Source organism: Jaculus jaculus, chromosome 4 (genome assembly GCF_020740685.1).
Source record: "Jaculus jaculus isolate mJacJac1 chromosome 4, mJacJac1.mat.Y.cur, whole genome shotgun sequence".
In the NCBI taxonomy this organism is placed as follows: Eukaryota; Metazoa; Chordata; class Mammalia; order Rodentia; family Dipodidae; genus Jaculus; species Jaculus jaculus.
Window position 1 is genome coordinate 2,784,761 of NC_059105.1, and position 14,147 is coordinate 2,798,907.

Genomic DNA, 14,147 nt, shown 5'->3' on the forward strand with positions numbered 1-14,147 from the left:
CCTTTGTGACTTGATGGGATGAAATGAGCTCAATGGAAAGCACAGAGAGTTGAGAGTTGGGTGTACTCTACTATGAAACTGTAGTTAAAACACATGGATCATAATGAATTAGCATCACCCACCTAGCTTCATACCAGCCACTGCAGCCTGCATCAGCCTTCCTTCAATATCTACCCACTATAGCCTCTTTTAATCTACTTTTAATACCCAGAGAACGTAGCCCAACTCATTCTACCCTGCCACAATAACCCCACTCAATTAACCACTGACACCCACATCCATTGTATATACACCTTGTTCACAGTTTTGCTTCACTTTCAAATTTGATTTATCTGCAGTCAGCCACAATCAAAAGATATAAACTAAATATTGTGGAAATGAATAATACATGAAATATTATATCATGATAAGTAAATGTCAAGTTCTTACTGTGATTAGTTTATAAACAGTACCATTTATTGCATTTAATGCATGTTTAGTATTATCTACAGTTTTAGACCATAGAGAAATGTCTTAGGGTATATCCTCATAGGTAAAGGGGACTGTGGTATGAAATAGTCAGCTGACTTTGCAATAGGTCTTTTTTTTTTTTTTTTAAGTAGGTACACTTACCCAAGAAATGCAAAAACACTCACATGTTGTGGTTACTTTTTGTTTCTGGAACAAAACATCAGATCAGAAACAGCTTATGGGAGAAAAGAGTTTATTTCAGGCTTAAAGTTTCCAAGGGAAATTTCATCACAACAAGGAAAAATGTCACAAGCAGGAAGCTGTCACATATCTGGATGGAAGTAAAGTATTGGACTTATAGCTGAGTGGATACACCTCAAGATCCACCTCCAGTGACACACCTTTTCTGTGAAGTCTCCACTCTCCCAAATTGCCACACATGAGGCTAAGGAGTAACTTAACATTCAAATTTCCATATGACTCTAGATTTTAAATTCAGGTGTTTTATGTGTTGGGCATGGGGTGTAAAAAGAGAAAAGGCAAAAATGACAATTTGGGCATGAACTTTTGAATATGTGGTTAAGGAGAAATGGAGCCAATTTAGAGAACAGATATTCTCACCTTTGAAACAAGAACAAGGTAATAAGAGGTAGGAACAGAGAATAAAAGTGAGCCTGAGAAAATAAAACATGACTACATGACTTCCAAAATAAAAATTTTCAGCACAATATATGAAAATATATATATATAGCCTTGTTGGCAAACAAATAGGCAAATAAACAACCTAGATTCCTGTGGGACGTCCTGGTCCATATCTTCCTGAGTGAGTGTGTGACCTCAGCCATGCCAGGCTCCCCAGAGGACAGAATCATGATCATGTTTTGTCAGCTAAATCCTGACCATGATCACATCATCCTCTTCATCTCTGACCTACTTCACCAGTGAACTTTGTTGGAAGCTTAAATCTCCTTGCTTCAATGCCAAGAAATATCCACTGTTGGCATGTATCCATGTTCACCCCACCCCTTTATCTAGCTTTATCCCAGTGTCATGTCTTGATGGAGCTTGGTGCCGGGGCCTCACCTTTGAAGCAAGGAAACCCACATCTATCTGGAGATAACAGGAGTACAGACAAATCATGATGGTGGGAGCCAGAGAGATGCACACTTGCACCCATGTAGTCACAGACACCAATCATGGACTTTGGGGCCATCTGAGCTCACAAGGGGGTGTTGAGGTCTTTCTGCACAGCAACAGACATGACAGTCACTCTGCTTGCTTTCAAGATGCTTTACTGCTGATGCCTCCAGAGGGAGGGGCAGGCTTTGATTTCCACAGGGACCGAGGACACACAAAGGAGGGAGCCGCTGACTTGGCCTGCAGCTGGCTCAGAACTCCTGCCAAGGACTCACTGTGACCTCCCAGAGCCTGTGACCCCTGAGAGCAGAAGGAATGGTGGAAGCCAAAGTCAGCCTCCCCAGCTGTCTATCCAGGAAGCTCAGCGCACTGTGCCGCTGCCTCCCACACCCGCAGCACCATTCTGAGAAGGTGGGCATCATGAGTGAGTGAGGAAAGTGAGGTAGCACTGTGGCTGCCTGAGGCCTCCAAGAGCCAGACTGAGAGCAGAGGCAGAGGTAAGCCATGACACAGACTGCCTGTCAGCCACGGTGGCTAGCTGCCAGGGACTTTTGTGGACCAGACCTGCTCTCATTAGGGTTAGAGAATGTGGGGTTGGGGCTCAGAGCCCCACCTGCCATGACCCCCATCTCTAATGCTCAGGGAACTCCACAGAATATAGAAGGGTCCAGAACTGCAATCTAGAATTACTGGGAGAGTTAGAAAGAGACAAGTGAGTCCTGGAAGCCAGCCATGGGGCCCCTTCACTCAGATCTTGCTGTTAAGGATCCTCTTGATAGAACAGCAAGAAAAAGAGAAAGGGCCAAGGCACTGCTATAGAGAGAGCAGAGAGTGGGCCACACACTGACCTTGGTGGGCTGTTAACCTACTTGGAAGGCTAGGTCAAAACAGCGCTCCTACCTATCTCTTTGTGTAGTCACCTTACTACCGTTACCCTACTGTTTTCTAGTCTTCAGTGTGGAGCCGTGAAGACACCTTCCCAGGGCTTCATGGACCGTGGAGGTAAAGGGTTCAGTGTGGAAGGTAGCATGCACACATCATTGCTAATCACTGCAGTCTGGGGACTCAGCAGCCAACGATGGCCCTGGAGACTGATGGCCTGTGATGTTGGAAGAGGAAGGAGTCAAAGATGGGCACATGATCTAAGCTGCAGTTACTAGAGCCAAAAGCCAAGCTGGGACAAACACAGAGCCAATCATAGAGGGCATCATCCGGTTGACATGGAGGAGGCAGGTCTTTCAGTTGCCCGGGAGGACAGAGTCTGTGGGTGACATATGGGCCTGTTCTCCCCTTTACCTCCATGTCCAGCCCGAGTTCTCCTGCTGCAACTCCTGTGAAACAGAAGAGCCCAGGGAGCTGGCCAACCACACTGCAAACCTATGCCAGAGGCATGGCTCACTTGGGAGAGTTTCTCTTCAGGCTTTTTTATTTTTATTTTTTTATTTTTACTTATTTATTTGAAAGTGATGGACAGAGAGAGAGAGAAAGAGGCAGATAGAGAGAGAGAGAATGGGCGCACTAGGGCCTCCAGCCCCTGCAAACAAACTCCAGACGCATGTGCCCCCTTGTGCATCTGGCTAACATGGGTCCTGGAGAATTGAGCCTCAAACCGGGGTCCTTAGGGTTCACAAGCAAGCGCTTAACCACTAAACCATCTCTCCAGCCCTTCTTCAGGCTTTTAAATGCAAGTGAATAAGCAACTGAGTTAAGGGACAGAAGCCATGCCCAAGACTGTGCAGCCTGGGTCCCTGACATTGGGAAGGGTGGTTCCCCAAGCAAAAACAAAACCACACACACAAGCTGTGTCCATCGGAATTGAGAAGCTTCTCAGTGGCACTGTCTGTTCTGTCAGGCCTGGGTATGATGGAGAAATAGTTGGATGGGGCACTGGTGTAAGAGGTAAAAGAGATGCCTTCATTGGTTTGACAACCTGAAATCACAAATTGCATTGAGTTAAAAACATGTCAAAGACAGTATTGTCAAAACCACCTACATATTTAGACCTAACTGCATGCTGATTCTATATTCACCTGCTGTGTCTCTGGCTCATTCCTTTGCTTCTTGACACTTAATTTCACAGGTAAAATCAGCATTTTGGAATTGAAAATTGGAGCGGAAGATGGATGGAAGGAAGGAGGTATATTACAAAATATATGCAAACCAGGACAACACAGACTAATTTGCCACGTGAACAAAAGGTCCAACTCTTCACTTGAAGTTGGAGAGCTGAGACTTAATTAAGAGCAGAAATAGAACGCATTTGTTCATTTGGCTTTGACCGTGTGCCAGTCAGCAAGCGAGTGATTGCCTCAGCATCTGTGCGTCACGCTCTCGCTGTCTCATGTCTTCCCTCCACCCCAAAGTTAGAAATATTGGAGAGAATTCAACAGATGTGGTTCTATCTATTTCTCTTTGTTATTTAAATGAGGGGGAGGCACCATCTTAGGAAAGTGGTTTTCGTTAGCAAACAAAATCACAGCATATAAAAACCACAGCCCAGCAGACATGAGATTGGATTGCAGATAGGTTCTACTCATCCTTTCAATATTTTCAGAGATATGGCTGTAGAAGATGTTATTCTGCCTTTAAATGGAGAAGCAGGCTCTGTGAAAAGTAGGTGGCCATATATTAAGGAGGACTTCTTGAGAGGCAACCACTTAAACTCCTTGTAAACATGGCTTGACCTGAAAAACAGAGCGAGGCTGCATCTTCTTCATGAGTCACTCACACCCAGATGTGGCAAAGTTAACTGAGAGCCTCCTGGCGTTGACTTCCCAATGCCTGGAAAACACCAGCATCTCTACCACGGGGTGTTTCATGTCAGCCTTAGGCAGGTCAGAACCTCTTGCTGCCAAGGGCAGTGTCACAGTGAATGGGGCTGTCGTCTTTGGGATGGGGCCGGAACAAAGTACGCTTGGAGCCTGAACATCCCGAGAAGATGGAGCAGTTTACAGAGAAGTTGGTTAAGAACTGATCTGTCAGTTCCCAAGGTGGTCTTCCAGATCATTGGCTCCTATGGTAGTATGCCTCAAAAGATTGTCTGTGTATGAATACTGTGAATGTGGTGTTACTGAACAAAATGTCTCCCAGTGTAACTAAATTAAGGATATCAAGATGAGATCACCCTGGATTAATCAACAGGGCCCTAAACTGAATGACAATTGTCTCCACAAGAAACAAAGGGGAGATGAAGGAGGAAGGCCACATAAAGATTGTGCATGGATATGAGACCAATAAGCCATGCACCGCCTATGGCCAACAGACCCTGGAAGAGGCAGGGACAAACCTCACCCGGAGCTTCAGAGGACACACAGTCCTGCCATTACCTTAATCAGGGACTCTGGACCTACAGGCCAAAGGAGAATAAACTTCTGTTGTTTGAAACCACTGAGCTTGTAGCACATATCTAGGGCAGAATCTGGGCTGGCGAAGCTGAGCTTTCTGGATTGTTCTCTGGAACAAATTATGTGCAGAGCCTTGCAACCTGCGCGTCTAAAGAGTGCTAAAGTGCTCGCATTTAACCCAAGTGTTAAGACTCAACTCAGGGTCCCACCGCAGCCATTTCATTGTTTTAAGATCCACGAACTTCAATCAATGTTGAAAATTATAATAATTAAAGAAAGCTTGTGTCTTCATCCACTGTGTGGGGTAGGCATCTGGGTCCTAAAGTGTTTTTTTTTGTTTTTGTTTTTTTTTGAATAATAGGCAACACTAAAATCCTTTTTTATTTTTGTTTATTTTAGTTTAAGATCAACCCTAGAAATATGGAGAAAGTGGGGCTGGAGAGATGGCTCATCAATTAAGGTGCTTGCCCACACAGCCTAATGACCTGAGTCTGATTCCCCAGTACCCACGTAAAGTCAAATGCACAGTAGAGTATATGTCTGGCATTTGTTTGCAGCAGTTGGAGGCCCTGGTATGCTCATTCTCATTCTCTTTCTCTCTCTCAATTAACTCTTGAAAAACACTATTGAAATAAAAAAAATAAAGCAAACAAACAAAACTCAACACACTAAGCTGGGCATGGTGGTGCATGTCTTTAATCCCAGCACTTGGTAGAGGTAGGAGGATCGCTGTGAGCTAGAGACCAGACTGTGACTGCATAGTGAATTCCAGGTCACCTTGGGCTGGAGTTAAACCGTATCTAGCAAAAACCAAAACTGAATGGGTCCAGTGAAGATTCCAGAGGAAAGAATCAGTGAACTGAGAAAGAACAATAGAAATTAACAGAGACAATACAGACTGGGAAACTGACAAGCACCCAGAGACTTGGAGACCTGTGAAACTGTAACAGAAGATCCATGTTTGTGTCATCAGTCTCAGAAAGAGAAAAGATATTGAAACTAAATTTAAAGAAATCATGGCTAAAAACTTCCCAGTTTTAGCAAACGACATGAATCTACAAGTCCAAGAATCTGAGCAAACCCCAAACAAGATAAGCTCAGAGAACCCCATAACCCAGCCCATTATTGCTGCAGCACAGGGAATGGTTGGGGGGCACCGTCCATCATGGGGGCAAAGGCGTGCTGGCAGGAGTTGGAGGCAAAGTCAAGGAGCAGAGTGTGACGCACGCTGGAGCTCAGGCAGCTCTTAGCCTTGTCATTGAGTCCATCACCCCCACCCAGGAAATGGCACTGCCTATAGTCAAATGGCTCTTTGCACTTCAGTTAATACAATCTAGCAGCCCTCTCACAGATATGCCCAAAGACTTGTCTCCTAGATGATTCCAGACATTACCAAGCTGACAGCAGTAAGTTGGCAGCCTGTCCAAGAAGACTGCATTAGCCACATGCAGACTCCTGACCCACAGACACTGGGAAATCACAAGTGTATGTCCAGGCACACACAGAAACCACAGTCTATTGAAAAGAAAGGGGCACTCCAAGTCAGTCAAAGACTGAAGTTAAGTGAAGGTCAGCATTTTGTGTGATAAAATGGCATCATTTAGGGATGTCAACTCAATGGAAACATGCAGTTATCAGTTCTTGAAAAGAGATTCAGAATTTGTATTTATATTAATTTATTTTCAAATAGCAAAAAGTTCAGTTATATGTGAATATTCTTGTCAGTAGCCCTAGATATGAAATACCAACCAATGTATAACTTATGAGGGACACACAGGAAAGCACCGGACAGCCTCTGAGCAGTTGGCAAGGGGGTCCCAGGGACACCTGTGGAAGCAGGTCTTGCTCACCCCTGAGAGCCAACTGGCACCTGTATCTGGAGCTCACGTTAAAACTTAAAAGTTCAGGCAAGAGCCACAATGTGCCACAGGCCAGCTGCCTTCAACAGTCAGCGGCGTCACTGACATCCTCATCCCTGCCCCGCTTCAGAGTGGGGTCATCTCTGTGCCTTGTTGGTGGGCTTCATGCAATACTCATCAAGGCGGCCATCAGCCCTTATCTGACTCTCTGGGCACTTATTCTTTGTTATGAATCTTACTGCACTAAACTAAGATTGTTTGGACCATTTTTTTTTGTTGTTGTTGTTGTTAGAGTGGGGTAGGATAGACACCTCCTTTGTACCACCCAAATAATAACCCCTAGGATATGTGTGTGCCACTGCCCTTTTGTCATGGATGTTGCCTTTACAACAGAAAATGGGCTCAAGACTCCAGAAGGCTGCAGCCCTGCCAGGGTTAAGATGTCAAGTTCTTGTGAACTATCCTCTGCCCAGCCATCCCCTCCTCCTGCCCAGCAGTTTCTGGCCCTGGCAGAGTACTTCAGGAAAGAGCAAGTCAAGAACCTACTCTGAAGAATGGGTTCAAAGGGCCAATACCCATCTCTGCAAGTCTGTAGACTCTTAAATATACCCATGCCTAGCCAGTATCTGCACCTCTCAAGCTAGGTGTCAGGTGTTCACAGAGGACTCAGTTCTGAACTCTGCCCTTTGCAAAACATTCTGAACTAAGTAACTCTTTCTTCAAGTTCTCAGAATTTTAAAGAAGGTTCTGCTTACAATAGAAGCGAGGGATAGCTAATTCAGAGTGAGCAGACACCCTCTTGCAGTTTTAAAGGTTGGACCTGGATTATTTGACTTGAGGGTCAAAATACATCAGTATTAGACCCCAGTTATCATTTTAATATCTTGGATTAATATATTTGTCTCTCTGAGAATTAAAGTTAAAGATAATTTGTGGGCTAGGGAGATAGCTTAGTGGTTAAAGACACTTGCTTACAAAGCCTTCCAACCAGAGTTCAATTCCCCAGCACTCATATAAAGTTGGACATAAAGTGGTGCTTGAATCTGGCATTTTTCATAGCAACAGGAGACCCTGGCATGTGCACGTGAGCCTGTGCGTGCGCGCGCGCACACACACACACACTAGTGGGCAAATAAAATTCATTTTTAAAAGAAAATTTCCCAATCATACTTGTTCACACTTTCAGGCCAGACTTACACTGTCTGTCTCAAATAGCAGGGCTGTATATACATGAAGACCCTTAGTTTTTATTATGCAACAAAGCCAGTGCAGGATAGCTTAACTGCCACGTTTATCTTCTCAAGTTCATGAGCTAACCCCACACCCTGCAAGTGAAGCAAAGAACAACTTGGTTGGTTCCGCATGGGGCACCTGCCCTGGTATTAACAATCCTCACTGCAGGGCTACCAGAGCTCTTCAAAGTAATGAGTCCCTTCACATTCCTCTAAGTACCTTGTAATTGTAAAAGACTTCACCATTGGTGCTAGGGCTTTCAAATACTTCCAGAGAAACCTCATGTATGATTGCTCTGAAGGAAAAACACTTTGAAATTCTTGAAATAACAAAGTTAACTTCAAATCTTAAAACCTATTAGGTAATATGTTTCTCTGGTATTTTAATTTCATGTTTGAAGAGGCAGCCATTATTTCTGAGGAGGAAATAAACTATCTTCTTTTTAATTATGCAAAAAATTTTGCTAGGCGTGATGGCACACTCCTTTAATCCCAGAACTTGGAAAGCAGAGGTAGAAGGATCACTGTGAGTCTGAGACCAGCATGGAATTACAGAATGAGTTCCAGGTCATCCTGGGATAGAAGGAGACCCTGCCTCAAACAAACAAACAAACAAATCTTTTAATTGTACAATTACTTGTTTTACCAACTGTTATCCCACTGTCTTTTACAGCATGAGCTTTACAATAAAACATCTTTTTAAAAGGATGCTAATAATGGCAGGTGAAAAAATTCCGTGGGAACAAATTGTGATAAGTTTTCAAACTCTTGGTCTTCACTCTGTCTCCTTCCCTCATTCCATCTCCCATGGGATTGGGATCTTCGTTCTGGGGGACATGTTGGTAAGTCCCCTCAGCTGCTGTGGTCAGGGAAGTTTCCTTGCACTGTCACTTTGATTCTCCTTCTGTCTCTCTTCCTTTGGCAATTTCTCATGGGTTGAATATTTATTTTCTGGCCTCTTTATCACTCATTAATTCTCTCATTTTCTTATTCCTCAACATTGAACCCCATAGGGACGTTGTCAGACAAATCCCAGAGAAAGTTCTGGAAGGAACAGCCATCTATGAGAGGAATGGCAGTAGTGTTTCCCCTTACTAATTACTGATCATCTCTCGGAGGTGACTGCTGGCCAGGCACTGAGGACAGCGGCGAGGCTGGAGCAAGAAGACCGGGCGCAATGAGCACAAGCCACTGGGACCTGCTGGCTTTTATGAGGAAAGCTTGCTGCCCCGCTTTATTTTTCCTTTCAAAAGAGCCTCCTGTAAACGGTGGAAATCCTATAAATAGTCCCTCCACAGATCTGTTGGAAGAAGATGCAGTGGTGAAGGGGAGTCTGTCAGAATCACTCCCTCCAGAACCCTTCTGCTTTAAAGTGGTCCCTGCATGGGGCTCCCAAAGCATCCATGGCCAGTGCCAAGCCAACTATCTCTGCTTTTTATCTACCCACGGAAATAGGAGCAATACACACAAAATTAGCTCCATAAATAAATGCCGAGGTCTAATTGCCCAGCCAGCCCTGGCCCAGGAGGTTGTGGGGACATTCTCTGGTCTCTTTCATCTCTGGTTGTGGCTGGCCCAAGATGCAGGAAACCCTGTGTTTTCTCCAGGCAGAGAAGTGCTCTGGTGGCCTCCATCCATTTTCCTGGTAGAGAAATATTTACTCTATACTAATTGGCCTCCTCTTGGCAGCCTTAGTGCACCATCATGATGCATTGAGACTGAACCCTCTAGGGAAAGAAGAAAAGGTGGCAGGGCACTTGGTTCAAGGACTCAGAGCTAAGGAAGACAGCCTGTGTTGTCCAAACAACCATTCCCAGACAAAATCACTGGCTCATAGCTGCTCCCCAAGGCCACCTTTGCCATTGGACACTGCTCCTGAGTCTGAGGCCAAAGGCACACTACCACCTATTCTTTAAACCACAGGGCACCACTAAGTATTTTAAGGAATCATTCATGATTTTTGCAAAAGCAATTTTACATGCATAAGTGACTTGGAAAATAAAAGAAAAAGGTGTAAGTGGAAATGGAAAACTCCAAAGCTCACAAAGCATCGCTCATTTAAAACGCCCTTCAACCTTCCCTTACACGCAGCAATATAACTTGTTTTTACTTTATAGTGCCTCATGACTATTCTCCACTGTTACGTAAGATTCTTGGGAAATGGTTTACACTGACGGTATAAGATTTCAACACTTAGATTTCTGGTATTTATTTGAAGCCCCATGTCTGACGATGGACCTGTGGTTATTTTCAGACTTCATTCTTACAGATGAGGTGGTGGTGAGTGTCTTCAGGCTTACATCAGACTCCTTTTCTATTATTTCCCAAAAGGAGATGAGATAACCTGGCATTATGGGGTCAAACGTCATGGGCATTTGGACAGTTTCAATCTCCACTTTCAAATCACCTTCCTAGAGACTCTGTCAGTGTGCACCCCCACCCCTACCCATACCCATGAGAATGCCACTCACTCCACACTCTAGCCAGCATGGGCACCAGAACTTTAAACATCACTGCTGAGGGCTGGAGGGGTGGCTTAGTGGTTAAAGTGTTTGCTTGCAAAGCCAAAGGACCCAGGTTCAATTCCCCAGGACCCAAGTTAGCCAGATGCACAAGGGGGCACACACCTCTGGAGTTTGTTTGCAGTGGCTGGAGGTCCTGATGCACCCATTCTCTCTCTCTCTCTCTCTCTCTCTCTCTCTCTCTCTCTCTCTCTCTCTCTCTCCCTCTTTCTCTGTCAAGTGAACAAATAACAATAAAATAAGAAATTGCTACTGAGAACTCCCTGCTTTCATCTGGAGATCTTTGATAGTCAACAATGGCAAATAAAGTTTAAAGTTTCAGTTTACTCAATACATTTCATTTCTATTTACTTTGGTTTTACTAGTTCTTTGAGAAAGGCCCTTGCTTGCTCCCTATGTAGTCCATGCTGACCTCAAACTCCTAGCAATCCTCCTGCTGCAGCCTTCCAAGTGCCAAGATTACAGGTATATGCCAGCATACCTACTTTTGTGGCATATGCATGTGTGTGGAGTGTGTGTATAGGCATGCTTATGTATGTGTGGGTGCACATATTTGTATAGGTGTATGTATGTACAGATACATGTACACCTGTGGAAGTCAGAGACCTGGTGTGTCCCTCATTGCTCTCCACCACATTTAAAAAATATTTTATTTTATTTATTTGAGAGAAAGAGAGAGAGAGAGAAATAAGGAGGGAGAGAGAGAGAAAATAAACAGGGAGAGGGAATGTGTGCACCAGGGCCTCTAGCCACTGGAAGTGAACTCCAGATGTGCGTGCCCCTTGTGCATCTGTCTTACGTGGGTCCTGGGGAATTAAACTTGAGTCCTTTGGCTTTGCAGACAAGCGCCTTGACTTCTAAGCCATCTCTCCAGCCCACCACCATTTTTGGGGGGAGGGCTCAAGGTAGAGTCTCACTCTAGTCCAGGCTGACCTGGAATTCAATATGTAGTCTAGGGTGGCCTTGAATTTACGGCAATCCTCCTACCTCTGCCTCCCTAGTGCTGGGATCACCTTTTTTTTTTTTTTTTGAAATAAAGGGTCTTATTGAACCCAGAGCTCACCAATTCAGCTAGATGAGCTAACCAGGAAGTCCTGCAGGAATCCCTCTGTCTCCGCCTCCCTGGAGCTGGGAGTGCAGGCGTACATTCCCACACTGGCTTTGTGTGGGACCTCGGGCTTGCGTACCATCTCCTCAGCGTCCTCTTGTTACTTTACAGATCTTGGTGGTGGCACTCATCTGAAGTCGACAGGGTGCTTGCTGAGCAAGTACCCAACATGTGAACAACACCGGCTGTCTAGTGCTCTGTGTGATGTGTTAAGTAATCACTTCTCCTCCTCCTTCCTGGTGAGTACTGTGTCCTGAATGTCTCTCCTCAGCATGGTGACCCTGGGCCTGGCCTCTGTGTGCTCTGCTCATGGCCGGCTCACTGATTCTTCCTCTCTCACCTCCCTGCTCACCTCTCCTAGCTCTGAAGGTCCTGACCCTTGATGATTTGCAATTTGCTATGGTCTATCCTATCTAGAACTAGGAGATAATTTTACTACTGTAGCGCTTTTGTCCTTGACCTCTAGAGCGGTCCCAGCATTCTCTCCCGATACTGCCCCCCACCGCCACCTACTGTGCTCCTCGGCTCTCTCTCGAGCCTCCAGCATGGGGCACAGGTAGCTTCTGGCCTGGCTCTCCATGCCGCTTTCATCCACCTGTCTGTCCACTTCTGCCTCTGCTTTTGCTGATAACGTGTCGTCACACTTTGATTCCGTAGGTCTGTTTTTCTCTCAGCTACTTCCTGTCCATTGCTGGAGTTTAAACAAAAATTACGAATTTTTCACACATTTATTCTCATTTCATCTTTAATCCCAGCACTCAGGAGGCTGAGGCAGGAGCATCACCATGAGTTTGAGGCTGAGATGAACTATAGAGTAAATTCCAGGTCAGAGTGAGACCTGGTGTCAATATTTTTAAAAAAGCTCCAAAGATCTGTCCTTCCTTCTGCCAGCACATGAGGACGTCTCCACGTGGGAAGACGGTACTCCCTTACCCTGGAGGACACAGTAACAAGATGCTCTGTCGGAAGACCAGAGTAGCCCTCCCCAGATGTTGAATCTGCTGGGGCTTTGACCTTAGCCTTCCAGCCTGTGAGAAAGAAACGTCCATCATTTTAAAATTATGTGGCCTGGGCCAGTTTGTTATAGCAGCAGGAATAGACCAAGATGAGGCTCCTTCCATTTCTGTTAGCTCTGAGTGGCTTTTGGTGTGACTCCTCACTCATCCTTTCAGCTCCAGTTTGTCGGCCTTATCCCTGGGGCAGTGGAATCTGTGGTCCATGGCAGGGCCCAGTGGAATGTAGCTGATTTTCATCCAGAGCTGATTTCAGCCTGGAGTCTCCACACTCAAGGGCAGAGGTGTAAGCCTGGACCTCACAACTTCTTCCTTAATAACTTTTTAAAGAACACCTCATGCCTTCCTCCTTCATAGCTCTTTTTTTTTAAAAAAAAAAAAAAGATATTTATTAGCAGCAGAGAGAGGGAAGGAGAGAGAAAGACTGAGAAAGAGAGAGGATGGGCACGCCAGGGCCTCTAGCCACTGCAAGCAAACTCCAGACACAGGTGCCACCTTGTGCATCTGGCTTACATGGGACCTGAAGAATCAAGCCTGTGTCCTTAGGCTTCACAGGCAAGTGCCTTAACTGCTGAGCTATCTCTCCAACCCATCCTTCTTCATGGCTCTTTACAGTACATCTTCTAGGCCACAGCCTAGAATCAAAACACAGACTGTGTGTGTGTGAGTGTGTGTGTTAGGGCTTTCCAGATTCTTACTTTTACACTCAAACAAGAGGTGGCGCTCCAGAAGCTTGCTGCTCATGCCATCCCTCTATTGCTGGGATGCCAACCCTCCTCCAAGTGCACCATGACACCATGGCTCAGCCTCTCTCTCCATCTCTTGTGAAACTAGGGTTTCTGTTTCTCTTGTTTAGCTAGGCTCAGAATTTTATATTTGAATTGGAAGTTCCAAGTGTTTGGAGCAGGCATAGACACAGCTTATGACTGGTGGATCTGTAGTGACCTTGAGTGTATTTTCTTATGTGATTAAATGTGTTGCCATACCTAGGGTAGACCCTGCCTTCTCTTCCCTTCTCACTCTTTCCATGAAAGTCTTCCCTTCTCCTCCCTTCCCCCTTTCCTATCCCCTTCTCTTTTTTCCCTTATTTGTTGAAATCATTTTTTTCCACATAGATTTCTCCAAATGTACTTTCTTTGTGAAGTTAGAGAAATCCATAGAAATTTTAATTTGAAGTTTACCTTTTATACCCAGTGATATAATGAGCGATGATCCACACTCACTCCTTTGCTATCGCCTCTTGGGATTGCTTTCTTCCTTCCCTCCCTCTCTCACTCCCTGTCTTATAGCCCCTCCCACCTTCACCTTCCCTCAACTGGGCTGTTCCATGCCCCCATCCAGACTTGTTCCCTCCTTCCTTTCTCTCTCTCTCTCTCTCCCTTCCTTGCTCTCTTCCTCCCTCCCTCCTTCCCTCGCCCATCAGCACGGGATCTTCATTCTGGGTCACATTATGTAGAGTCCCCTCAGCTGGTGTAGTCAGGG